The following is a 26,158-nucleotide window of genomic DNA, read 5'->3' on the forward strand; positions in this document are numbered from 1 at the left end:
AGTTATGACCAACTTAGATAGCATATTCAAAAGCAGAGACATTACTTTGCCAACAAAGGTCCGTCTAGTCAAGGCTATGGTTTTTCCTGTAGTCATGCATGGATGTGAGAGTTGGACTGTGAAGAAGGCTGAGTGCTGAAGAATTGATGCTTTTGAACTGTGGTGTTGGAGAAGACTCTTGAGAGTCCCTTGGACTGCCAGGGGATCCAACCAGTTCATTATGAAGGAGATCAGTCCTGGGATTTCTTTGGAAGAAATGATGCTAAAGCTAAAACTCCAGTACTTTGGCCACCTCATGCGAAGAGTTGACTCATTGGAAAAGACTCTGTTGCTGGCAGGGATTGGGGGCAGGAGCAGAAGGGGACAACAGAGGATGCCATGGCTGGATGGCATCACTGACTTGATGGACGTGAGTCTGAGTGAACTCCAGGAGTTGGTGATGGACAGGGAGGCCTGGTGTGCTGTAATTCATGGAGTTCAAAATGGTCGGACACGACTGAGAAACTGAATTGAACTGAATAGAAAACTATCCCTCCTTAAACATGTATACTCATGATCTGTATAATTTTCTAAGTATAAAAAAGACAATTACAGAGAGAAACTTTGTTCTCTTTTATATTATTTTGCAGATGTGCAGAAGTGGTATACATCCATGTGTTATTTTCTTGATCATTTTCTCAAAAGTTTACCTAAGGTCTAAGAAGAATGGATACAGGAACTGCTCTTCTGTGACTGAATTCACTTTCTTTGGGGTGACACTGAGAACAAAGTGATCCTATTTACCATATTCCTACTTGTTTATCTCATGAGTCTTCTGGCAAATCTTGGAATGATAACCCTGATTAGGATGGATCCCCAGCTGCACACACCCATGTAATTTTGCCTCAGCCCCCTTTCCTTCTGTGACCTCTGCTATTCCACAGCAATCATGCTCAAGATGCTGGTATACGAATTTGCCAAGAACAAGTCAATCTCCTTCAGTGGCTGTACTCTGCAGTTCTTTGTTTTCTGTATATCTACATATTCTGAGTCTTTGTTGCTGGCAGTGATGGCCTATGACCAGTACAAGGCCATCAGCAGCCCCTTGCTCCATGTGGTCAGCATATCCAGCAGGGTTTGCTCCCTGATCATGGCTGGGGTTTACCTGGTGGGGATGACAGATGCTCTGATACACACAACATTAGTATTCCACTTATGTTTCTGTGGGCCAAATGAGATTAACCATTTTTTCTGTGATTTACCTCCACTTTTTTTCCTTTCTTGCTCAGGTACACAGGTCAATGAGTCAGTGATATTCATTGGTTTTGGTTTTATTGAACTGAGCACTATTTCAGGAGTCCTTGTCTCTTATTTTTATATCATCCTTTCAGTCTTGATGATCCACTCTGCTGAGGGGAGATTCAAAACTTTTTCCACCTACACCTTCCACTTAACTGCTGTGGCGATTTTCCAGGGAACTGTGTTCTTTTTGTATTTCAGGCCAAGTTCATCCTAATTTTCTAGATCAAGACAAAATGACCTCATTGTTTTACAGTCTTGTGATTTCCATGTTAAATCCTCTGATATGTAGCCTATGGAACAAGAATGTAAAAGAGTCCTTAGTAAAATTGAAAGCTAAACTATATTTTAAATATTTGTAATATGCATATGTGAACAAAATCACACACATATAGTAATTGTGTAATTAAAATTATGTGGCATGACACATGAGAAACAATTTTCTCAGGTTCCTAAGTGAATAATTATTTGTATTAAACTCCACTGTTAAGACTGGAGGAGGAAATGGCAACCCACTACAGTGTTCTTGCCTGGAGAATCCCCAAAGAGAGAGGAGCCTGGTTAGCCACAATCCATGGAGTCTCAAAGAGTCAGACACGACTGAGTGACTAAGCACAGCACTGCTGTTAAGAAATAGTGCAGTTTTCTTCAGATTTCATGCTTAGTGTGTGGGCAGGATTTAAATATGGCACTTACTGTTTTTGAAAAACCTTTTGACTTTTCTACTTATGCTAATTTTTGCTTTATTTGTCATTCAAATATTATTTAAGTCTCACTAAAACATCATGCAATGTCTTAAAGATTTTGTCTTAAAATCAAAGTAAATCAAAGATTTACTGAGCAATCTTTCAGAATTCAGGGTTTTTTATACTTTATAGTACATCTTATAGATTCTATACTAATGAATTTAAGCTGGTACTAGTATTAAACATTAATGAACTAAGCAGGTTAGCAATAAATGAGCCACAAAATTATAATGGGATAAAAATTTGAGGGCATTTGTGAGGCATTATGCCATGTTAGGAAAAGTTCTCATTGTGGAAAAAGCTACAAATTTATAAAATTCTTATTTTATATAAAAGATGTATAGTTTTCTATTCCTACCATATTTTATCAATTCACCGAACTCTTTTGAAACTGTTACTCATAAAAGGCAGCCTAACTGAAAATATTGTCTGAAAATTAAAGTCTAAGACAAACCGGGCCTCAGTGGATTGGCAGGTATTGTGTAGTAAATAAACATGTAATCTAGTTAATTTGTCTCCATTCAAATGACAGATGTATATTACAGCATCTAATGACTGATTTGACCTACTTATTGGTCCACTTAATTGGATCTAATAAATGTGATATTAAAAAAAAAGAGAAAAAATAAGCCCATTAAATGGAAGTCAAAAATAGTATTATAGCAGACAACATTTGATTAATAATAGGCTTCCTCATCTGGAATTGGATAACTTAAAGTAGAACTGAGTTTTTTTTTAGGAAATTCACAATTCAAATCCAAGTTGTGGCAATGGCATGGAAATACATTTATTACATGAAAATTCTTAAAATTCCACAGAAATAGAGAACACCATATCAAAAGACTCTGATGTATTCTAGACTGTCTACTTCAGTCCTCATCACTAACTTACCTTCTTTCCATAGCACATTCCTCTTACACATCACCAATGACTGATGGAAAATATATGTAATGTCAGTTGTTACTTCTCATCTTTCATTTCTAATTTTATTGACTTGAGTCTTCTCTTTGCTTCTCTTGATGAGTCTGACTGAATGTTTATCAACTTTATATTATCAAAGAACCAGCTTTTAGTTTCACTGACCTGTGTTATTATTTTCTTTATATTTTTCATTTATTTATGCTCTGGTTTTTATGGGTTTTTTTTTTCTCTTTCTTTAGTTTTTTTTTCTCACTTTCACTTTATTTTTTTAAATTTAAATTTATTTTAATTGAAGGCTAATTACTTTATAGTATTGGATTGGTTCTGCCACATATCAACTTTGATTCCTTCTATTAACTTCAGGTTTTGTTTATTCTTTCTCTAGTCACTTTAGGTGTAATGTAAGGTTGTTTATTTGTGATTTTTCTTGTTTTCTGAGGTAAGACTGTATTGCAATAAGCTTCCTTCTTAGAACTGCTTTTGCTGAATACCTTAGGTTTTGGACTGTCATGTTTTTCTTGTCATTTGTCTCTAGGTATTTTTTGATTTCTTCGTTTTCTTCAGTGATTCATTGGTTGTTTAGTCACATATTGTTTAGCCTCCATATGTTTGTGCTTTTTACAGCTTTATCTTGTAATGGAGTTCTCATAGTGTTGTTGGAAACAGATGCTTGTTACTAATTCAATTTTTAAAAATTTACCGAGGCTTGGCTTGTGATCCATGATATGATCTATTGTGGAAAATGTTCCATGTTTATTTGAGATGAAAGTATATCCTGCTTCTTTCAGATGAAATGTCCTACAAATATCAAATCTAATGTGTCATTTAAGACTTGGTTTACTTATTAATTTTCTGCCTGGGTGATCTGCCTGGGTGGGTATAATTTGAGTGTTAAAGTTCCCCACTATTGTTGTGTTACTGCCTATTTCCCCTTTTATAGATATTAGCATTTGCCTTATATATTGAAGTGTTCCTGTATTGGGTGCATATATATTTACAATTGTTATGTCTTCTTCATGGATTGATCCCTTGATTATTGTGTAGTGTCTCTTTTAACATTCTTTATTTTAAAGTCTGTCTTGTCTGATATGAATGTTACATTTCCAGTTTTCTCTTGATTTTCATTTGCATGGAATATCTTCTTACATCCCCTCATTTTCAGTCTGTTTGTGTCTCTGTGTCTCTCAGTCTGTTTGTGTTTCTTTGTATATATCTTCTTGATGAGACTTAATTTGTTCAATTCTTTGTTCAATTTTTATTAGGTTGTTTGTTGTCTTACCGTCTGTGAGGATTCTTCATATACTTTGGCTACAAGTTATTTGTCATATCTATCTATCTATATCTATGTCTATCTATCTATGTATATATGGTTTTCAAACATTTTTCCTCAAACTTTGAAAATATATGCATTTATATAGATATTCAAAAGCTTGCTTCTCTGATTTATTTTTGCACACTGTTCCACTTATCTCTTGCTACATAAACTGAATTTCATAACTAGATAACTTAAGAGAATGACCACTGACCATGAGTGCTCAGTTATGTCTGACTCTTTGCAACCCCATGGATGGTAACCTGCCAGGCTCCTCTGTCCAAGAAATTTTCCAGGCAAGAATACTGGATTGGGTTGCTATTTCCTACTCCAGGGGATCTTCGCAACCAGGGACCTAACTCACATCTCCTGCTAGACAGTCAGATTCTTTTCTACTGAGCCACCTGGGAAACCCTTGAATGTATACCCATTTATATATATTCAAAATCTTTTTTCTCTTATTTATTTTTGCACACTGTTCCAGTTACCTCTCCTTACATAAACTGTATTTCAAAACTAAATAACTTAAGAGAATGACCACTGACTCCTTATTTTGTTCTTTCTTGTATCTACTGAGATTGCATGAAATATTCAGTGGAAAGGTGGGCTAGGTTGCAAGTTCTTTAATAATTGACACTAGATGAGAATGTCTAGAAAGATGGATTCAAATTCTCCCCTTTCAGTTCATGTAATCTCAGAATGTGCCACATTGTAAAATCAGATGGCTAGTTGGAATTTCTACATGGCAATTCATGGCTTTCACATACTGTCTTCTTCAAGACAAGACCCAGAAGTGATTGACAATATTTATGCTAATTTTCTTTGTCAAAACAGATGAAGTATGGCAAAAATTCAAAGAAGGATAAATATGCAATACATGAAGTACAGATGAACCTTGAAAATATTTCAGTGAAGATAAGAAGGCTGATGAAAAGAATAACCAAAAAAAAAAAAAAAAAACACAAGCAAACAAACAAAAAAGTGTATTACATAATTCTGTTTAAAAGTAGGCAAATAATTTGAAAGCACAAAGAATCAGAAAGTAGATTAGTAGTTACCAGGGCTCAGGGAGGAAAAAACGGAAAGTGACAGCTAATAAATACGGATTTCTTATCATAGTGATGAAAAAGTTGTGGAAGTAAATACTGGTGATAACCTAAGAACCTTAAAAAATATAGTAGAAACAAAGAACTATATACATTAGAAGGCTGAATTCTATGATATACACATTGCATTTCAGTAAAAAAGAAAACATGAACCAAGTGTGGTAATATCCTTAAATGAGATGTGAAGGAGACTCTAAAACACTATGAACAAATATAAGGAAATGGAAATAATGGAGGGAGGATCTTTGAGTTTCAGTAGGTTTACTCTTTAACTAAGAAGGATGAAACCATTTCAGGATAACTGTGAAGCACATAATACAAAAAAAAAAAAGTTTCTTTTTACCATAGATCAATTTGATGACAGTAGTAAAGCATGAGAACTCAGTCCGTGCTAAGTGGATTCTGAATTCTCAGGGAGAAATACAGAAGCAGAAATATAATTAATGAAATGTTTGCATAACATCAAGGCAAAGGGGCAGTAGCACAGGGATTTAAGTCCCATTGTACCTGGTAAAATAAGAAGCCATCTGCTTATTGTTCAACTAGCCAAGACCTGCTCATCTTAGGTAGTCTCCAGTTCCTAACTTAAAGAATATAGAAGAAAATACTTAACATTTTGAGGAAAAAAAATTGTAAATGAACATTTTGTGCATGCCTACTCATTAAAATCTGAAATCAATGGCTAGAAATATTTTGATCTCAGAATCACAAGAATCTGACATTGTTAATATCCACAATGCAGCTGTTTATTTTATTTTGCTCTTTCTTCATAGGAAATATTAACTTTTTATCATTGGAAAGATGTATACATGAATTTAAAGTATGTTTTGTTTTATTAAAACAGAGTAGGTCCACAATAAAAATAAAAACATGTACAAATTCATCTCCATGTGAACCACATGCCATGTTTACTTAGTTCTGTGGGAAAAACGTTCATTGCTTACATTCATTTCTTATAAACAGTTACATGTAAACACATACACATATATTACAAAGATAAAAGTCTATGTATTTTAGAAACATTATTTTCCCACATCTTATTTCCAATTTAGTCACTAACAAGCCATTTAAAATCTATAATGATGTGAATTATGCAATAAATTCTGTCATTTTCACTTCCTTTTAGCTCTTTTTTCCACTCATTAAGAGAGTCACCTTTTGACAACCACCGCTCCACAAAGATGTAATGAGAATTGTGGGAAATCATGAATAAATTTCTAGAAAACCAGGTCAATAATACCCATTCATGTCACAGCAAATACTGAATATAACATATACTAAAACCAGTAATATAATTATTTTTATTACTAGTCATTTATATACTTACTGTTTCTCACTAAGTTCAGTGAACTAAGTCAAATTCTCTGAAACCGATCATACTTTTATGAGAAACATAAATATTGTTATCGTTTTTTGTATCTAAGTGACTATTTTCAGCCTTCATAAATAGTCCTGTGTCTTACAGTCTCTAACACTGGCGTCTCTTCTAGGTTTTTCTCTAGAGGTAAAGAATTAAATTTCTTCAAATCTACTCCCTGGGATGAAGAAACTAACACTCAGAGAAGAGCTTGTAGAATGTAAAAAACCTCATGAATGACATATAGATTTACATCCAATTTCTCAAAGGTCTTTCTCAGATACTTTTTCAGTATTGCAGAATAGAGGGCCATGCTTCTTTAAAGAGTGGGTGCATGACTGGATAGTTTTATAAGTATAAAAAGACACTTACAGGAAAAAATGGTCTTATGACATTTTGTAGATGACAAAAAGTGTTACACATGCAAGTATCATTTTCTTGATCATTTTCTCCAAAACTTTGCACAAGAACAAAGAAGAATGGACACAGGGAATTGCTTCTCCTTAACTGAATTCATTTTCTTGGGAATTACTGATAACATTGAGACCAAAGTGATTCTGTTTACCACATTTCTCCTTGTTTATTTCATTAGTCTTCTGGCAAATCTTGGAATGATAACCCTGATCAGAATGGATACCCAGCTGCACACATCCATGTACTTTTTCCTCAGTCACCTCTCCTGCAGTGGCCTCAGCATTTCTGCAGCAGTTGGCCGAAAGATGCTGGTAGACCTATTTGCTAAGAAGAAATCAATTCTCTTCTGTGGCTGTGCTCTGCAACTTTTGGTGCTCTATACCTTTGCAGATTCTGAGTGTCTCCTGCTGGCAGTGATGGCCTATGACTGGTACACGGTCATCAGCAGCCCCTTGCTCTACGTGGTCAGCATGTCCAGCAGGGTGTGCTCCCTGCTCGTCTGGGGATTATCTGTTGAATATAGCAGAGACTTTGATATACATGATATTAGCATTCCACTTATGTTTCTGTGGGTCAAATGAGATTAATCATTTTTTGTGTGTGTGATGTTCAGTTCCGTTCAGTTCAGTCGGCTCAGTCATGTCTGACTCTTTGCAACCCCATGAATTGCAGCACGCCAAATCTGTAAATGGACAGATGAAAATTCAGATGAAACAGAAAATTAGTTATGATCAATATTTAATTTCAGTCCACTAACATTTATGTCATGTTATCTTATTGTGGCTTTATTGCCATTGCCTTAATACCTACTGTTTCACATAAGAATGAAATTCTTATGCTTTAACCTCTTGCTTATTTATCATCTTGTTGAGAATATTTGTTCAATTTTTTTTTAATACTCAGCTTTTGTTAAGTTTTTTTTTTCACTATTGATGAAAGTTTATATATTTTATATGCAAGTTCTTTGTCATATAAACGAATGTATATTTTTAAAATATTTTAAATATTTTCTTCATATATTATGGAAATGTTCCTCTCTATTTTCTTTCACACTGCTTCATCCTTGGTGGTCACCAAGGATGACCATACTTTAGTCACTAAGTTGTGTGACTCTTGGAACCCCATGGACTGTAGCTTGCCAGGCTCCTCTATCTATGGGAATTTCCAGGCAAGAGTACTGGAGTGGGTTGCCATTATCTTCTCCAGGGAATCTTCCTGACCCAGGAATCAAACCCAAGCCTCCTGCATTGCAAGCACATTCTTTACCAACTGAGCTATGAGGGCAACCCTCCTTATGTTAGATTAATTAAATAACTATACTGATATATACAAGCTCAGTTTGTGCTAAATTTGTCCCTGAATTCATGAGGCAATACACAGAAGCAGAAACATAATTAATGACATGTTTGCACAACACCAGCACCCAAAGGCAGTGGCCCATGGATTTAAGTCCCAATGTACCAGTTCTGTGAAGACCTACAAGACCTTTTAGAACTAACATCCAAAAAAGATGTCCTTTTCATTATAGGGGACTGGAATACAAAAGAAGGAAGTCAAGAAACACCTGGAGTAACAGGCAAATTTGGCGTTGGAATACAGGATGAAGCAGGGCAGAGACTAATAGAGTTTTGCCAAGAAAATGCACTGGTCATAACAAACACCCTCTTCCAACAACACAAGAGAAGACTCTATACATGGACATCACCAGATGGTCAACACCGAAATCAGATTGATTATATTCTTTGCAGCCAAAGATGGAGAAGCTCTATACAGTCAGCAAAAACAAGACCAGGAGCTGACTGTGGCTCAGACCATGAACTCCTTATTGCCAAATTCAGACTTAAATTGAAGAAAGTAGGGAAAACCACTAGACCATTAAGGTATGACCTAAATCAAATCCCTTATGATTATACAGTGGAAGTGAGAAATAGATTTAAGGGCTTAGAGCTGATAGATAGAGTGCTGATGAACTATGGAATGAGGTTCATGACATTGTACAGGAGACAGGGATCAAGACCATCCCCATGGAAAAGAAATGCAAAAAAGCAAAATGGCTGTCTGGGGAGGCCTTACAAATAGCTGTGAAAAGAAGAGAAGCGAAAAGCAAAGGAGAAAAGGAAAGATATACACGTCTGAATACAGAGTTCCAAAGAATAGCAAGAAGAGATAAGAAAGCGTTCTTCAGCGATCAATGCAAAGAAATAGAGGAAAACAACAGAATGGAAAAAACTAGGGATCTCTTCAAGAAAATCAGAGATACCAAAGAAATATTTCATGCAAAGATGGGCTCAGTAAAGGATAGAAATGGTATGGACCTAACAGAAGCAGAAGATATTAACAAGAGATGGCAAGAATACACAGAAGAACTGTACAAAAAAGATCTTCACGACCCAGATAATCACGATGGTGTGATCACTGACCTAGAGCCAGACTTCCTGGAATGTGAAGTCAAGTGGGCCTTAGAAAGTATCACTATGAACAAAGCTAGTGGAGGTGATGGAATTCCAGTTGAGCTCTTTCAAATCCTGGAAGATGATGCTGTGAAAGTGCTGCACTCAATATGCCAGCAAATTTGGAAAACTCAGCAGTGGCCACAGGACTGGAAAAGGTCAGTTTTCATTCCAATCCCAAAGAAAGGCAATGTCAAAGAATTCTCAAACTACTGCACAATTGCACTCATCTCACACGCTAGTAATGCTCAAAATTCTCCAAGGCAGGTTTCAGTAATATGTGAACTGTGAACTTCCTGATGTTCAAGTTGGTTTTAGAAAAAGCAGAGGAACCAGAGATCAAATTGCCAACATCCTCTGGATCATGGAAAAAGCAAGAGAGTTCCAGAAAAACATCTATTTCTGCTTTATTAACTATGCCAAAGCCTTTGACTGTGTGGATCACAATAAACTGTGGAAAATTCTGAAATAGATAGGAATACCAGACCACCTGATCTGCCTCTTGAGAAATTTGTATGCAGGACAGGAAGCAACAGTTAGAACTGGACATGGAACAACAGACTGGTTCCAAATAGGAAATGAAGTTCGTCAAGGTTGTATATGGTCACCCTGTTTATTTAACTTATATGCAGAGTACATCATGAGAAGTGCTGGACTGGAAGAAACACAAACTGAAATCAAGATTGCCGGGAGAAATATCAATAACCTCAGATATGCAGATGACACCACCCTTATGGCAGAAAGTGCAGAGGAACTAAAAAGCCTCTTGATGAAAGTGAAAGTGGAGAGTGAAAAAGTTGGCTTAAAGCTCAGCATTCAGAAAATGAAGATCATGGCATCCGGTCCCACCGCTTCATGGGAAATAGATGGGGAAACAGTGGAAACTTTATTTTTCTGGGCTCCAAAATCACTACAGATTGTGACTGCAGCCATGAAATTAAAAGATGCTTACTCCTTGGAAGGAAAGTTATGACCAACCTAGATAGCATATTGAAAAGCAGAGACATTACTTTGCCAACAAAGGTTCATCTAGTCAAGGCTATGGTTTTACCTGTGGTCATGTGTGGATGTGAGAGTTGGACTGTGATAAAGGCTGAGCACCGAAGAATTGATGCTTTTGAACTGTGGTGTTGGAGAAGACTGTTGAGAGTCCCTTGGACTGCAAGGAGATCCAACCAGTCCATTCTGAAGGAGATCAGCCCTGGGATTTCTTTGGAAGGAATGATGCTAAAGCTGAAACTCCAGTAGTTTGGCCACCTCATGTGAAGAGTTGACTCATTGGAAAAGACTCTGATGTTGGGAGGGATTGGGGGCAGGAGGAGAAGGAGACGACAGACGATGAGATGGCTGGATGGCATCACTGACTCGATGTACATGAGTCTGAGTGAACTCTGGGAGCTGATGATGGACAGGGAGGCCTGCCGTGCTGATTCATGGGGTCGCAAAGTGTCGGACACGACTGAGCGACTGATCGGATCTGATCTGATCTGGACCTGGCAAAATAAAATGCCATTTGCTTATTGTTCAGCTACCTAAGACCAGCTCATCTCAGTTCGGTTTTGAGGTCCTGAATTAAAGAACATAGGACAAAAACATTCCCATTTGGGGGAAAATCAATTTGTAAATAAAATATTTTATAGCTGCTTACACAGTTAAATATATTCTGTAACTTAATGTTCAGTAAAAATATTTTCTTCTCAGAACTGGCAGATCCTGTACTTGTTAATATCCATAATATAATTATTAAATTAATTTATTTTGATTCTGGTTTATAGGAAAGATATTACTCCTTTTATCATCAGAGTAGTATATAGGTGAATTTAAAGGGGGGTTGGTGGGGTTGTTTTGCTTTATTGAAAATATAATGTAGGAGCAAACTTAAAAATTAAAATGCGCATATTCATCTTCATGTGAAGCCCCATAGCTACTAAGGTCAAAAGAAAAATAAAATCCTTACCAACGTACTAGTCTCATATACATCAGAGACATGTGATCTGCATGCAAACATAACAGACACATGGGGTCGCAAATAGGGACAATTGGCAAATATTTTCCCTATTTCCACTTTTATAATATAAAAAATCCATTAAAACCCAAAGAGAGGCTACAGTGGGTGTTAGATTCTGTGGTTTTCACTTCCTTTTAGCATTTTTACTTGTTCAAGAAACTCCCTCTTTTGGCAGAAGAAACTCTATAAATAGGTAATTAGTCATGTGGCAAAGCAGTGATATATTTTTAGAGAAAGATTTCAAAGTTACTTATTTCATGTCTCACTAAATACTAAAGACCAGGATCAATAACAAAATTATTTTCATTGTTATTGGTGTATGCTATACTAATAGATTGTAAAACTAATACATAAATATTTGAAATTATGTAAAACTAATACATAAATATTTTAAATTATGTTTTATGTGCAACATGATAATGAAAATATATTTTTGTTCAAGGAAACTTTTCAGCATAGTAAATGTTTATTCATATATTTTCAGCCTGGTTTATCGGACACGACTGAAGATACTTAGCAGCAGCAGCAGTACAGATAAGTCTGAAGTTAAGATGATCTTATTTGTCATGTTTGTTATTGTCTATCTCATTAACCTTCTGGCAAATCTTGGAATGAATATTTTAATTAGGATGGATCCCCAGCTGCAAACACCTGTGTACTTTTTTCCTCAGCAACCTCTCCTTCTGTGACCTCTGCTATTCCACAGGCATTGACCCCAAGATGTTGTTAGACCTTTTAGCCAAAAAGAGATCAATCTCCTTCTATAGCTGTGCTATGCAATTTCTGGTCTTCTCTAACTTTATAGACTCTGAGTCTTTGTTGCTGGCAGTGATGGCCTATGACCAGTACAAGGCCATCAGTGGCTCCTTGCTCTATGCAGTCAGCATGTCTAGCAGGGTGTGCTCCCTGCTCATGGCTGGGGTTTACCTGGTGGGAATGGCAGATGCTTTGATACACACGACATTAGCATTCTGCTTATGTTTCTGTGGGTCAAATGGGATTAACCATTTTTTCCTGTGATTTACCTCCACTTCTCTCCCTTTCCTGCTGTGATACATGGGTCAGTGAGTTGGCATTATTTCCTTTTTTTTTTTTTTTTTTTTTTGGCTGTGTTTAACTGACATCCATTTCAGGAGTCCTTGTCTCTTATTGTTATATCATTCTAGCAGTCTTGAGGATCCACTCTGCTGAAGGAAGGTTCAAAGTTTTCTCCATATGCCCTCCCACCTAACTGCTGTGGCAATTTTCCAGGAAGCTGTATTTTTCATGTATTTCAGGCTGAGTTCATCCTCCTGTCTAGATGAAGACAAAATGTCCTCATTGTTTTACACCCTTGTGATTCCCATGTTAAACCCTCTGATTTGGAGCCTAAGGAGCAAGGATGTGAAACAGGCCCTGCAAAAACTGAAACTTTAAATATGATTTTAAAGGTTTATATTTCACACACTCATAGTCACAAGTACACATATGTTGTGTTTTTTGCTTTTATAAATGTATACTTCATGGTATAAGAGACACAAAGCTGTCTTAAATAGTTCAAATGATAATTTTTGTTATAAAGTCTAAATTTTAGAAATATTTTAGTTCTGAAATATAGCATACTTATATTCATGTATCAAGAATTTACATATGGCACTTTCTCTTTGTGGAAAAATTTCCAGTTTTCTAATTTTGCCAAATGTTGCTGGTTTATTCTTACATTTAAATAATATTTCAGCTACATTAAGAATCATTGTAGTTCCAGAGAAATCTTTGAGTCTCTTTATGTTTTATGGTATACACTGTACTTTCTATACTAATGAATATAAGCTAATGCTAATAAGAAGCATTAATTGATTAAATAGCTATATAGCTTATAAGAAATCTCAAATTCATTATGAAATAAAAAAATGAGGATTTTAAATCCAAAATAAAATCTAAAACCAGTGTATCCTTAGATAGATATATTCAGTCTTAGATCTAGTAATTATTCTACTTGGGAGATAAAATGATACTGGACAGAAGATGTGACAATTAGATTTGTCTTGAGAGGGACAAGACTGTCTTTTAGAATTCAAGAAATTTTGTTTATAACATATGGAAGAACCATAAATTCATTATGCTGACTAAAATAGATAAAGGTAAGTACTGTATAGCTTCACATATATGTTGAATCTTAATATTTCAAATTCATAGAATTAGAGAGTAGACTGATGGTTTTTTCCAGAGTCTCAAAAGTGGGCAAAATGAGTAATAATGGCCAAGCTTTCTATTATTCAGTGAATAAGTTCTGGGGATCTAATGTATATGATGACTCCAGGTAATAATTCTATATTATAAACTTGAAATTTGCCAGGAGAGTAGATCTTAATGGTCCTCATGATACACACATTCTAAATACTAACTGTATGAATTAATAAATCATTTACTAAGCATACGTGGTGACCATTTCACAATATATTCATATATCATATCTACATTTTGAATACCTTATATGTGCTAATTGTCAATTTTAACTGAATAAAGCTTGAAGAAAAGGAAGGAAAGACAGTTATAAGGACCAATGGACAGGACATTAGTATTGTACATCATCATGCTGTCATTGTTGTTGTTGTTCAGTCACTCAGTTGTGTCTCTTTTCAACCTCATTGTCTAGCACACCAGGCCTCCCTGTCTCTCACCATCTCCCAGAATTTTCACAAGTTAACATTCATTGCATTGGCGATGCCATCCAGCCATCACCAATCTCTGATGCCATCCAGCCATCATCAACCTCTGTTGCTCTCTTTTCCTTCTGCTCTCAATCTTTACCAGCATCAGGAACTTTCCCAATGAGTCATCTGTTCGCATCAGGTGACCAAAATATTGGAGTTTCGGCTTCAGCTTCAGTCCTTCTAGTGAATATTCAGGATTAATTTCACTTAAGATTGATAGGTTTGGTCTCCTTGCGGTCCAAGGGACTTTCAGGAGTCTTCTCCAGCATCACAGTTCCAGGGCATCAATTCTTTGTCACTCTGCCGTCTTTACAGTCCAGCTCCCACAACCATATGTGACCACTGGGAAGACCATATCCTTGACTATATGGAACTTTATTGGCAGAGTAATGTCTCTGCTTTTCAACACACTATGTTTGTCAATGCTTTCCTGCTAAGAAGCAATTGTCTTCTGATATCATGGCTTCAGTTATCATCCACAGTGATTTTGGAGCCCCAAAAGAGGAAATCTGTCACTGCTTCCACATTTTCCCATTCTACTTGCCATGCAGTAATGGAGCTGGATGCAATCACCTTAGTATTTTTTAATATTTATGAACTATGAATTTCATCACTTCCTCCATGATAATTTGCTTTCCTTGTTTCCTCTTTTCATCCCTGTTTTGATGTCTGTCTTTTTGTGATGAACAGTCATCTACTTAAAGTGTTATTTCTTTTCATCCTATTTGTGAGCATTCTTTTCTTAAGGACTGAGCATTCCATACTGTTATCCAAAACACTCCATGTTGTCTGGGTCACAAAAGGAAAATAAACAAACACATAAAAAATTAAAATACTGAATCACATTTTTGAGTGTTATTTTTATCTCAGTAAAAAATTAGCAGAGGGATAGTATAAATATACATGTATATTGCAGTATATGCATTGTATACACAACAGATTTAGGGGAAGGTTCGTCACATCGTGCAGATACTAAAATAATGGCTCTATGAAGACATGCATATTAATTATACTTGGCAGTACAGTGGCCAAGAGTCTACCTGCCAATGCAAGAGATTCAAGTTCAATCCCTGGGTTGGAAGATCCCCTGGAGGAGGAAATGGCAACCCAATCCAGTATTCTTACCTGGAAAATTCCCTGGACAGAGGATTCTGGCAGACTACAGTTCATGGGTTGTTAAGAGTAGGAGATGACTGAATATGTATATATATATATATGTAAGAAGAGCTATAAGTTCTTGATATTTGACTATTTCGCCTGCTTTTGTTTTTGTTTCTTGAAGGATAGAGGTGAATCCATTTATTGAGAAAATGTGGATATGGTCATATATTTGAAAAACCTTACAAGACTGAAAGATATTCTTAATTTTCTATTAAAATTATAAAGCTAAAAGCCACTGAAGCTTCAGGTTTTCAAACTGCCCTATGAAATTTCCTTATGTGAAGATATTCTAGATAGAAGTAAACTCTAAGAAATGCCTCTGTTACTCAGGGAGGCCTTTGTTAGACATTATGTCATTTTAGGAAAAGAGCTCATGGTGGATCAAAACTTACAGAAAATTATTTTCTTTGACAAAAGTTTGAAAAGTCTATCTCTAACATATTTTATCAATTTACATAAACTCTTTTGGAATTGCTGCTCATGAGTAGAAATACAGTAGAAAAACTTTGTCCTAAGTATATGAAATTCTAAGCAAAATAGAGTGTCAATAGATTGTGATGAATTACTGACTTTCATCTATATAATGGAAATTTATTATAGTATCTAAGGACAAATTTTATCTAAAAACCGGCCATTTTTATTAGATCTACTTGTGTGATGTAAAAAAGAAAAACATTAAACCCATTAAATGGAAAGTCAACAATGAAATTGACTGATTTTGCCTCTTCTGGAATTTGCAAGGTTAAATAACATTATAGGAATTATTATTATTATTATTTAGGAATCAATAACTAAACTAAAAAATGTGAGAATGTATAATAACTTTTATTTTGGGATTTTGCAAAATAAGAAATCTGCACTAATAAGACTTTGATGTGAACCTGTTATTCGAGCCTCAGCTTCAGCACCAGTCCTTCCAATTAATATTCAGGGTTGATTTCCTTAGGATTGACTGGTTCTAGTTGAATAAAATGCACCTCAAGGGATTTTTGAAGCCCAGAAGATCAAGGAGTACCTAAGGGAAAATTAATTTGCATAGAAATAATTAAACTTAAAAGTTTTTGCAAAACGAAGGAAACTATAAGCAAGGTGAAAAGACAGCCTTCAGAATGGGAGAAAATAATAGCAAACGAAAAAACTGACAAATAATTAATCTCAAAAATATATAAGCAGCTCCTGAAGCTCAATTCCAGAAAAATAAGCGACCCAATCAAAAAAATGGGCCAAAGAACTAAACAGACATTTCTCCAAAGAAGATGTACAAATGGCTAACAAAACATGAAAAGATGCTCAACATCACTCATTATCAGAGGAATGCAAATCAAAAGCACAATGAGGTACCATCTCATTCCAGGTCAAAATGGCTGCTATCAAAAAGTCTAAAAACAATGCTGGAGAGGGTGCAGAGAAAAAGGAGCCCTCTTACACTGTTAGTGGGAATGCAAACTAGTACAGCCATTATGGAGAAGAGTATGGAGATTCCTTAAAAAACTGGAAATAGAACTGTCACACGACCCAGCAATCCCACTGCTGGGCATACACACGGAGGAAAGGAGAATTGAAAGAGACAGGTGTTCTCTTTCAATGATGACCCCAATAGTCATTGCAGCACTGTTTACAATAGCCAGGACATGGAAGCAACCTACATGTCCATTGACAGATGAATGGATAAGAAAGTGGTGGTACATATACACAGTGGAATATTACTCAGCTATTAAAAAGAATTCTAATGAGGTTCTAATGAGGTGGATGAAACTGGAGCCTATTATACAGAGTGACATAAGTCAAAAAGAAAAACACCAATACAGTATATTAATGCATATATATATATAGAAATATGTATATGTAAATATATATATATATATAAATGTGGAAATATAGTAACGATGACCCTATATGTGAGACAGCAAAAGAGACACAGATGTAAAGAACAGACTGTTGGGTTCTTTGGGAGAACGGAGGATGGGGTGATTTGAGAGAATAGCATTGAAACATGTATATTAACATATGTGAAATAGAGTGCCAGTGCAGGTTCAAAGCATGAAACAGGGTGCTCAGGGTTGGTGCACTGGGATGACCCTGAGAGATGGGATGGGGAGGGAGGTGGGTGGGATGGTCAGGATGGGGTACACATGTACACCCATGGATGATTCATGTCAATGTATGGCAAAAAACACCACAATATTGTAAAGTAATTAGCCTCCAATTAAAATAAAAAGTAAAAAATAATAAGAACAAGAATTACATGATCAAGGGCAATTCTACATATAACAAATATGTGCCAGAGAGGTAAATAATGATGCTGACATTCTTTTGTGAAAAAAAAAAAAAAAAAAGCGTCCACTTTTTTTTGTTTGTTTGCTTGTTTTTAACCAGTCGAAAATTATTAGCAATTAGTTATGTGGCTTGAGGTTTTCTCAACAATATTTCCACATTAATATATTTAATATTTAAGTATTGGGTTGATATCACCAAGAATTGCAATGACCTTAAAAGGGTATCAACAATTGTTCCTATGAATCATTTTTCCCAAATTAAAAATATACTAATGATATGAAATTTAGCTTGATGAATTTCTTAGGTGTATAGAAAAAAAAAAAAAGACAAGAAAAAGCAGGAAACAAACAACCAAAAAAAATAAATAGAAATGTAACCCAAACAAATAAGAATATAATCTGTGTTCATGTTAAATACTAATGAAAATTCAGATAAAAAATAAAATTAGGCATGATCAGTATTTTTAAATTTAACCCATTGTTACTTTATTGTCATGTCCCTAATAAGTAAATGTGCTGAGCAAAGAGCTATACATGACCTTTCCATTTATACATCTTCTTGGTGAGAGTATCTATTCAATCCTTTGTGCAGATTTTATTAATTTGAATTTTATTATTGATGATAGATTTTCATAAAGTTTGGACACAAGTTCTTTGTCAGATATATAGATGCATGGATTTCAAACATTTTCTTCACTTTGGGGATAGATATAGATATTGTTATTGTTGTTCAGGTGTTAAGTCTCATTGGACTCTTTGTGACCCCAAGAGCTGTAGCATGCCAGGCTCTCCTATCCTCCATTATCTTCCTGAGTTTGCTCAAACTCATGTCCAATGAGTCAGTGATGCCATCCAACAGTCTCATATACTGTCACCCCCTTCTCCTCCTTCCCTCAATATTTCCCAGCATCAAGGTCTTTTCCAGTGAGTTGGCTCTTCACAGCAGATGGCCAAAGAATTGGAGATTCAACATCAACATCAGTCTTTCCAGTGAATATCCAGGGTTGCTTTATTTCAGGATTGACTGGTTTGATCCTTTTGCTATTGAAGGGACTCTCAAGAGTCTTCTCCGGAACCACAATTTGAAAGCATATATTTTTCAGCCCTCAGCCTTCTTTATGGTCCTACTCTCTTTATGGTCCTAACCTTACATGACTACTGGGAAAAGATTTAGCCATTTGGATCTTTGTCAGCAAAGTGATACCTCTGCTTTTTAATACACTCTCTAGGTTTGTCATAGCTTTCCATCCAAGGAGCTGCTGCTGCTAAGTCACTTCAGTCGTGTCCGACTCTGTGCGACCCCATGGACTGCAGCCTACCAGGCCTCTCTGTCCCTGGAATTCTCCAGGCAAGAACACTGGAGTGGGTTGCCATTTTCTTCTCCAATGCATGAAACTGAAAAGTGACAAGTGCCTTTTAATTTCAATGTCCATAGTGATGTTGGAGACCAAGAAAATATCTATCACTACTTCCACTTTTTCCCCATCTATTTGCTATGAAGTAATGGGACTAGATGTTGTAATCTTTGTTTTTTGAATGTTGCATTTAAGCCAGCAGTTTCACTCTATTCTTTCACCTTCAGTGAAAGAGACTGAAAGAGACTCTTTAGTTCCTCTCCATTTCTGCCATTAGGGTGATATCATCTGCATATCTGAGGTTGTTGATATTTCTTAAGGAAATCTTGATTCCAGCTTGGGATTCATCCAATCTGGAATTTTCCATGATGTACTCTGCATATACAAATTAAGTAAACATGGTGGCAATGTACAACTTTTATGTAAGTACGATTCTGACTGATGTTTCTTGACTGCTTACAGATTTATGAGGAGGCAGGTAATGTGGTCTGGTATTTGCAGCTCTTTAAGAATTTTCCACAGCTCATTGTGATCCATGCCATCAAAGGCTTTTTCATAGTCAATGAAGCAGAAGTAGATATTTTTCGGAATTTTCTTAATTTTTCTATGATCCAACTAATATTAGCAATTTGATCTCTGGTTCCTCAGTCAGTTGAGTTCAGTCATGTCCGACTCTTTGCTACCCCATGAATTGCAACATGCCAGGTCTCCCTGTATCACCAACTCACGGAGTACACACAAAATCATGTCCATCAGTCAGTGATGCCATCCAGCCATCTCATCCTCTGTCATCCCCTTCTCCTCCTACCCCCAATCCCTCCCAACATCAGAGTCTTTTCCAATGAGTCAATTTATCTCATGAGGCGGCCAAAGTACTGGAGTTTCAGCTTTAGCATCATTCCTTCAAAAAAACACACAGGACTGATCTCCTTTAGAATAGACTGGTTGGATGTCCTTGCAGTCCAAGGGACTCTCAAAGAGTCTTCTCCAACACCATAGTTCAAAAGCATCAATTCTTCAGCGCTCAGATTTCTTCACAGTCAAACTCTCACATCCATGTATGACTACTGGAAAAAACATAGCCTTGACTAGACGGACCTTTGTTGGCAAAGTAATGTCTTTGATTTTGAATATGCTATCTAGTTTGCTCATAACTTTCCTTCCAAGGAGTAAGCATCTTTTAATTTCATGGCTTCAATCACCATCTGCAGTGATTTTGGAGCCCCAAAAAATAAAGGCTGACACTGTTTCCCCATCTATTTCCCATGAAGTAATGGGATCAGAGGCCATGATCTTCATTTTCTGAATGTTGAGCTTTAAGCCAACTTTTTCACTCTCCTCTTTCACTTTCATCAAGAGGCTTTTGAGTTCCTCTTCACTTTTTGCCATAAGGGTGGTGTCATCTGCATATCTGAGGTTATTGATAGTTCTCCCAGCAATCTTGATTCCAGCTTGTGCTTCTTCTAGCCCAGCGTTTCACATGATGTCCTCTGCATATAAGTTAAATAAGCAGGGTGACACTATACAGCCTTGACATACTCTTTTTCCTATTTGGAACCAGTCTGTTATTCCATGTCCAGTTCTAACTGTTGCTTCCTGACCTGCATATAGCTTTCTCAAGAGGAAGGTCAGGTGGTCTGGTATTCCTGTCTCTTTCAGAATTTTCCACAGTTTATTGTGATCCACACAGTCAAAGGCTTTGGCATAGTCAATAAAGCAGAAATGGATGTTTTTCTGGAACTCTCTTGCTTTTTCCATGATCCAGTGCATGTTGGCAATTTGATCTCTGGTTCCTCTGCCTTTTCTAAAACCAGCTTGAACATCTGGAAGCCTGGCTTGGAGAATTTTGAGCATTACTTTACTAGCATGTGAGATGAGTGCAATTGTGTGGTAGTTTGAGCATTCTTTGGCATTGCCTTTCTTTGGGATTGAAATGAAAACTGACCTTTTCCAGTCCTGTGGCCACTGCTGAGTTTTCCAAATTTGCTGGTGTATTGAGTGCAGCACTTTCACAGCATCATCTTTCAGGATTTGAAATAGCTCAACTGGAATTCCATCACCCACACTAGCTTTGTTCATTGTTCTGCCCTTTCTAAATGGAGCTTGTATATCTGGAATTTCTCAATTCATGTCTGTTGGATTTTGAGCATTTCTTTTCAAGCATGTGTAGTGAGCACAATTGCATGGTAGTCTGTGCATTCTTTGCCATTGCCCTTCATTTAGGTTGGAATGAAATCTGATCTTTTCCAGTCTTGTGACCACTTGCGAGTTTTCCAAGTTTCCTGGCATATTGAGTGAAGCATTTTAACAGCATCATTTTAAGATATGAAATAACTCAGCTGGAATTCCATCAACCCCATTAGCTTTGTTCATAGTAGTACTGTCAAGGCCCACTTGACTTCACACTCTAGGATATCTGGCTGTAAATTTTTGACCACACCACCATGGTTATCCAGGTCATTAAGAGTTTTTGGTACAATTGAGGTATATCTGTAGACAATTATTCAAAGCTGATATATTGCTATTTTTTTATGTAATTTTCTCAGGTGGCTCAGTGGTAAAAAAATCTGCCAGCCAATGCAGGAGATGGAACCCAACACAGGTTCCATCCCTGAGTTGGGAAGATCAACTGGAGGAGGAAATGGCAACCCAATTTCAGTATTCTTACTGGGAAAATTCCATGGACAGAGGAGCCTGGGTGATTACAGTCCAGGGGGTTGCAAAGAGATGGACATGATTGAGCAACTGAGCACAACACATTATTTTCTACCCTGTAGTCCTAAATGCTTAAGGAAAATATTTAGAAAGTACTACCTTTACAAATACTTGTGCCATGGAGTTTATAAAATACAAAATAATTATTGCTCTAATTTGTGAGGCCTTAAATTTAGCAGAGATTCTTACAAGAGCAAAGTAACATAGATCATTTAAAAAGTGCTTGGTTTGTAGAATGTGAGTGAGACATAAAATCAATGAAATATCCTTTGGTATGTGGTTGGAAGATAGGACTAAGATAATGTTTAGTGATGATGGCTGCCTTGAAAGATTGCATTGGCAAGAATAACATAGCATCATTTTTCATGACAGATAAAGAGCAAAACAACCCAACATTTCTCCAACAGAAAAATGAGTCAATAAAGTGTGTAATATCCACAAAATGAAATATTATTGTGCCCTTCAATGAGACAGAATTCTGATTCTGACACATACACAACATGGATGAGCCTTGATAATACTTCACTGAAGAAAAGAAACCTGAGAAAAGAAAAAAATGCAGCACATATTGCATGATTCTCTTTATATGCAAGACAAAGAATAAGAAACTGCTCAGAGTCAGAATAAAAATTAGTGGTTGCCAGGGTTGGGGTCAGCAGGGACAGGGAATGAGAGCTAATAGGTGTGGGCTTCTTACTGAACTGATGAAAATGTTCTAGAGGTAGATAGATCTCCAGCTGCACACACCCATGTACTTTTTCCACAGCTACCTCTTTCTGTGACCTCTGCTATTCCACAGCCATTAGGCCCAAGATGCTGGTGGACCTATTTGCCAAGAAAAAAATCAATCTATTTCTGTGGCTGTGCTCTGCAATTCTTGGTCTTCTGTATCTTTGAAGATTCTGAGTGTCTCTTGCTGGCAGTTACAGCCTATGATCAATACAAGGGCATCAGCAATCCCTTGCTGTATGCAGTTAGCATGTCCAGTGGGATGTGCTCCCTGCTCCTGGCCAGGGTTTACCTGGTGGGAGTGGCAGATGCTTTGATTCACACAACATTAGCATTCCACTTATATTCGTGTGGATCAAATGTGATTAACCATTTTTTCTGTGATTTACCTCCACTTTTCCTCCTTTCCTACTCTGATATCCAGGTCAATGAGTTGCTGTTGTTTATTGTTTTCGGTTTCATTGAACTGAGTACAATTTCAGGAGTCCTTGTCTCTTACTGTTATATCATCCTTTCAGTCTTGAAAATCCACTCTGCCTTGGGGAGGTTCAAAGCTTTCTCCACCTGTACTTTCTACCTAAATGCGGTGGACATTTTCCAGGGAACTCTACTCTTCATGAATTTCTGACCAACTTCTTCCTACTCTCCAGATCAAGACAAAATGACCTCATTGTTTTACACCTTTGTTATTCCCATGTTAAACCCTCTGATTTATAGTTTGTGAAACAAAAATATAAAAGAGACCCTAGAAAAATTGAAAAATAAGCTATGTTTAAATATTTTTTATTATATATTGTACATATTACTGCACATATATAGTAATTGCTTAATTAAAATTATATGTCATGACACATGAGAAACATAACTTTTTTCCATATTCCTAAATGAACAATTATTTGAATTAAACCCTGCTCTTAAGAGATATTTCAGTTTCCCTCACATATTATGCTTATTATGTGGCCAGAGTTTCTATATGGTACTTGCTATTTTTGAAAGAGCTTTTGACATTTCTAATTGTGCTAATTCTGGAGTAATTTTCTATTCAAACATTATTTCAATTTCATTAAGACATTATGCATGTATTGATCAATCTTCCAGCATTTAGGATCTTTATATTTTATAGTATTTCTTTTTAGATTCTATATTGATGAATTTAAGATGGTGCTAGTATTAGACAATAACGAACTAAACAGTCAAGTAAATCATAATTAGACTTAAAATCATCATGGAATAAAAAATTGAGTGCTTTAAATCCAAAAGCAAAGTATCTAAAACTAGTGTAAAGTAAAAGCATCTTTGGGTAAAGATATTCATTCTCATATGGATGGTCCTGGGACACCTGCAGGCTCTGCCCCAGTGCTGTTCTGGTCTGGAGCCTGGGGCTCTATGGGTGAAGAAAAGATAGCAGTCAGAGAATGTGACAATTGAACAGGTCTTGAAGTAGAGAATCCCCTGTCTTTAGCAGTAAAGAAGTCATATTTTTTTGCAACATGGGATAATCTCAAGGATGTTAATCTAAGTAAAATATGTCAGTCAGAGAAAAACTAGTATTGTATGATCTCATGTATATGTGGAATCTAAAAAGGCAGAATGAACTCATAGAAACAGAAAGATTATTGGTCGCTAGGAGTTGGAAGGTGGGAGAAATGGGTGATGATGCTCAAAGTGTGCAAACTTTCTGTTATTACATTTGATGAATAAGTTCTGGGGATCTAATATACATGGTGACTGTAGTTAACCATAACATGTTATAAACTTGGAATAGGTTACAAAAGTAGATCTTAAATGTTCTCACTATACACACACTACAATGGTAGCTATGTGAAGTAATGAATGTGTTAACCAATTTTAGTGTGGTAATCATTTCACAATCTATACATATATCAAACCATCCCTTTGTATATCTAATGAATGTAAATGCTATTTGACAGTTATATCTGAATAAATCAGAGAAAAAAGAAAAGTTGAAAAGTAGGTTACAAAGAGCAATGGGAAGAACCTTGGTAAAGTACATTATCGTGCTGCCATTATCAGCTGTCAACACTCTGTCATATCATCTAAGATAATTTCCTTTCTTATTTCCTCATGTTCAGCCCTGGTTAAACATTTTTCTTTGTCTCTTTGAGTTCCACAAACAACCATCTACTTAAGGCATTATTTTACTTTCTGTGACCTTAGGAAGCAGCCCGATCACACCAGGTACCAAGATGGTAAACCCTGTTTTAGGAGTATGGAGAATTCCATTGATATTTGTTTGGGAGGACATAAGGAGGACATAAAAGTGTAACTTCCAAGATATTTTCCAATTTTGTACATAACTAATATAAATAATAGTAAACAAGTTATTTTAAGAAAAGTAATAGAACTCTGTTGACTTAGAAAAAATGTTCACCATGCATAATTTTTAAAATGAGACATCTTCACTTATATGATTTTTATACATAGAAAAATTCCCAAAGCAAGTATGTTTTTCCCAGAGTCCAGCTCCAGCAGCCAGGGAATCAACCTGAAGGGATGGGCGGTGTTGGCGAGTAACGATGCAGCCTCTCAGTTTTCTTGGACTGCATATTTATTTCAAGCATAAAATTCTCTTTTACACTTTAACAAAAGCATTAGGTCAGAGGTTTGACATTTTCAGTTCCCACTGACCCAGATTTGTTGTCTCCATAAATCATTGTTGCCCCTCAAAAGGAGTTCCTGACTCAGCAATACTCTTATCTACTTCTTATGTGTCCTTGTGAATACATTGTAACTCATGCTAATGTCTGGGCTGCATACCACATTCCTCAGTTTACTTCTATCTTTCTAAATCTTGTTTGCCCCTAGTATCCTGAGCTCACTTTCTCTAAAAAGGCTTATAACCACTAATATATACTAAAATTCCTAATCTCTATAAGCTATAGTAAAATATGCTAACATTACAACATTCCTTAAATCTTTAGCTTCTAATGATTTTAATTATTCCTAAGCCCTAAATTCAGTAAGCTCCTTTGCCATAAACATTTCCCTCACAAATAGGTTTCAGATAGCAATCCTTCCCATGGCTTCAAGCTGCGGCCTATGTGCTCATCTTGGAACACTCTTTTGTAAAGGTCCTTGAACGAATGCCAATGATTAACTTTATGAATTATTCTCTGAGCACAGCTGCAGAAGGCTTTGTACCTTCTCATGCTCCTCTCGAGAACAATAAGCACCTTAATATTATTTTCAGTCAACTCAGCCGAGGAGAGGAAAAAACAAGTCAGAATCACAAGGCCTAACTCCTTCATCCCGGGTCCATGCCTGCAGGACAAGGAGAGGGAGTTGGGGCCGTGCCTCCATTTTGTCAGTAATGCCTAACACAGCTCCCAACATATTTTTATGCTTTTCATTGTTCTCTGTTCTTCATTTGACAGTGAAAAATGCATAACAATAAATATTTAGAAACCACTGCCTTTACAAATCCTATTACCATGAAGTTTAGGAAATACAGAGCAACAATTGATTCTATTCCTGTGGCCTTTAATGTAGTAAAAAAAATTATTAAATAAATAAACATAATGCAGAAAAGAGTGAACTATTTAGACAATGTGATGAAGTTAAAAAAAAATCAGTAAAATGTCCTTGGATGATGTGTGGTTGGAGAGTGGGAAAAAGC

At 36.2% G+C, this 26,158-nt stretch overlaps 1 protein-coding gene and 2 pseudogenes across 1 annotated transcript in view; 2 read left to right on the forward strand and 1 right to left on the reverse strand.

The window, feature by feature from the left end:
• The window catches only part of LOC123465559 (liprin-alpha-1-like), a gene marked incomplete in the record, with an annotated part of 992,590 nt that overhangs the window by 426,325 nt on the left and 540,107 nt on the right, over positions 1-26,158 (reverse strand).
• Positions 749-2,679, forward strand: LOC112583792 (annotated as a pseudogene).
• On the forward strand, positions 12,424-23,245 carry LOC112578764 (annotated as a pseudogene).

The sequence above is a fragment of the Bubalus bubalis genome, chromosome 1 (genome assembly GCF_019923935.1).
Source record: "Bubalus bubalis isolate 160015118507 breed Murrah chromosome 1, NDDB_SH_1, whole genome shotgun sequence".
NCBI lineage: Eukaryota > Metazoa > Chordata > Mammalia > Artiodactyla > Bovidae > Bubalus > Bubalus bubalis.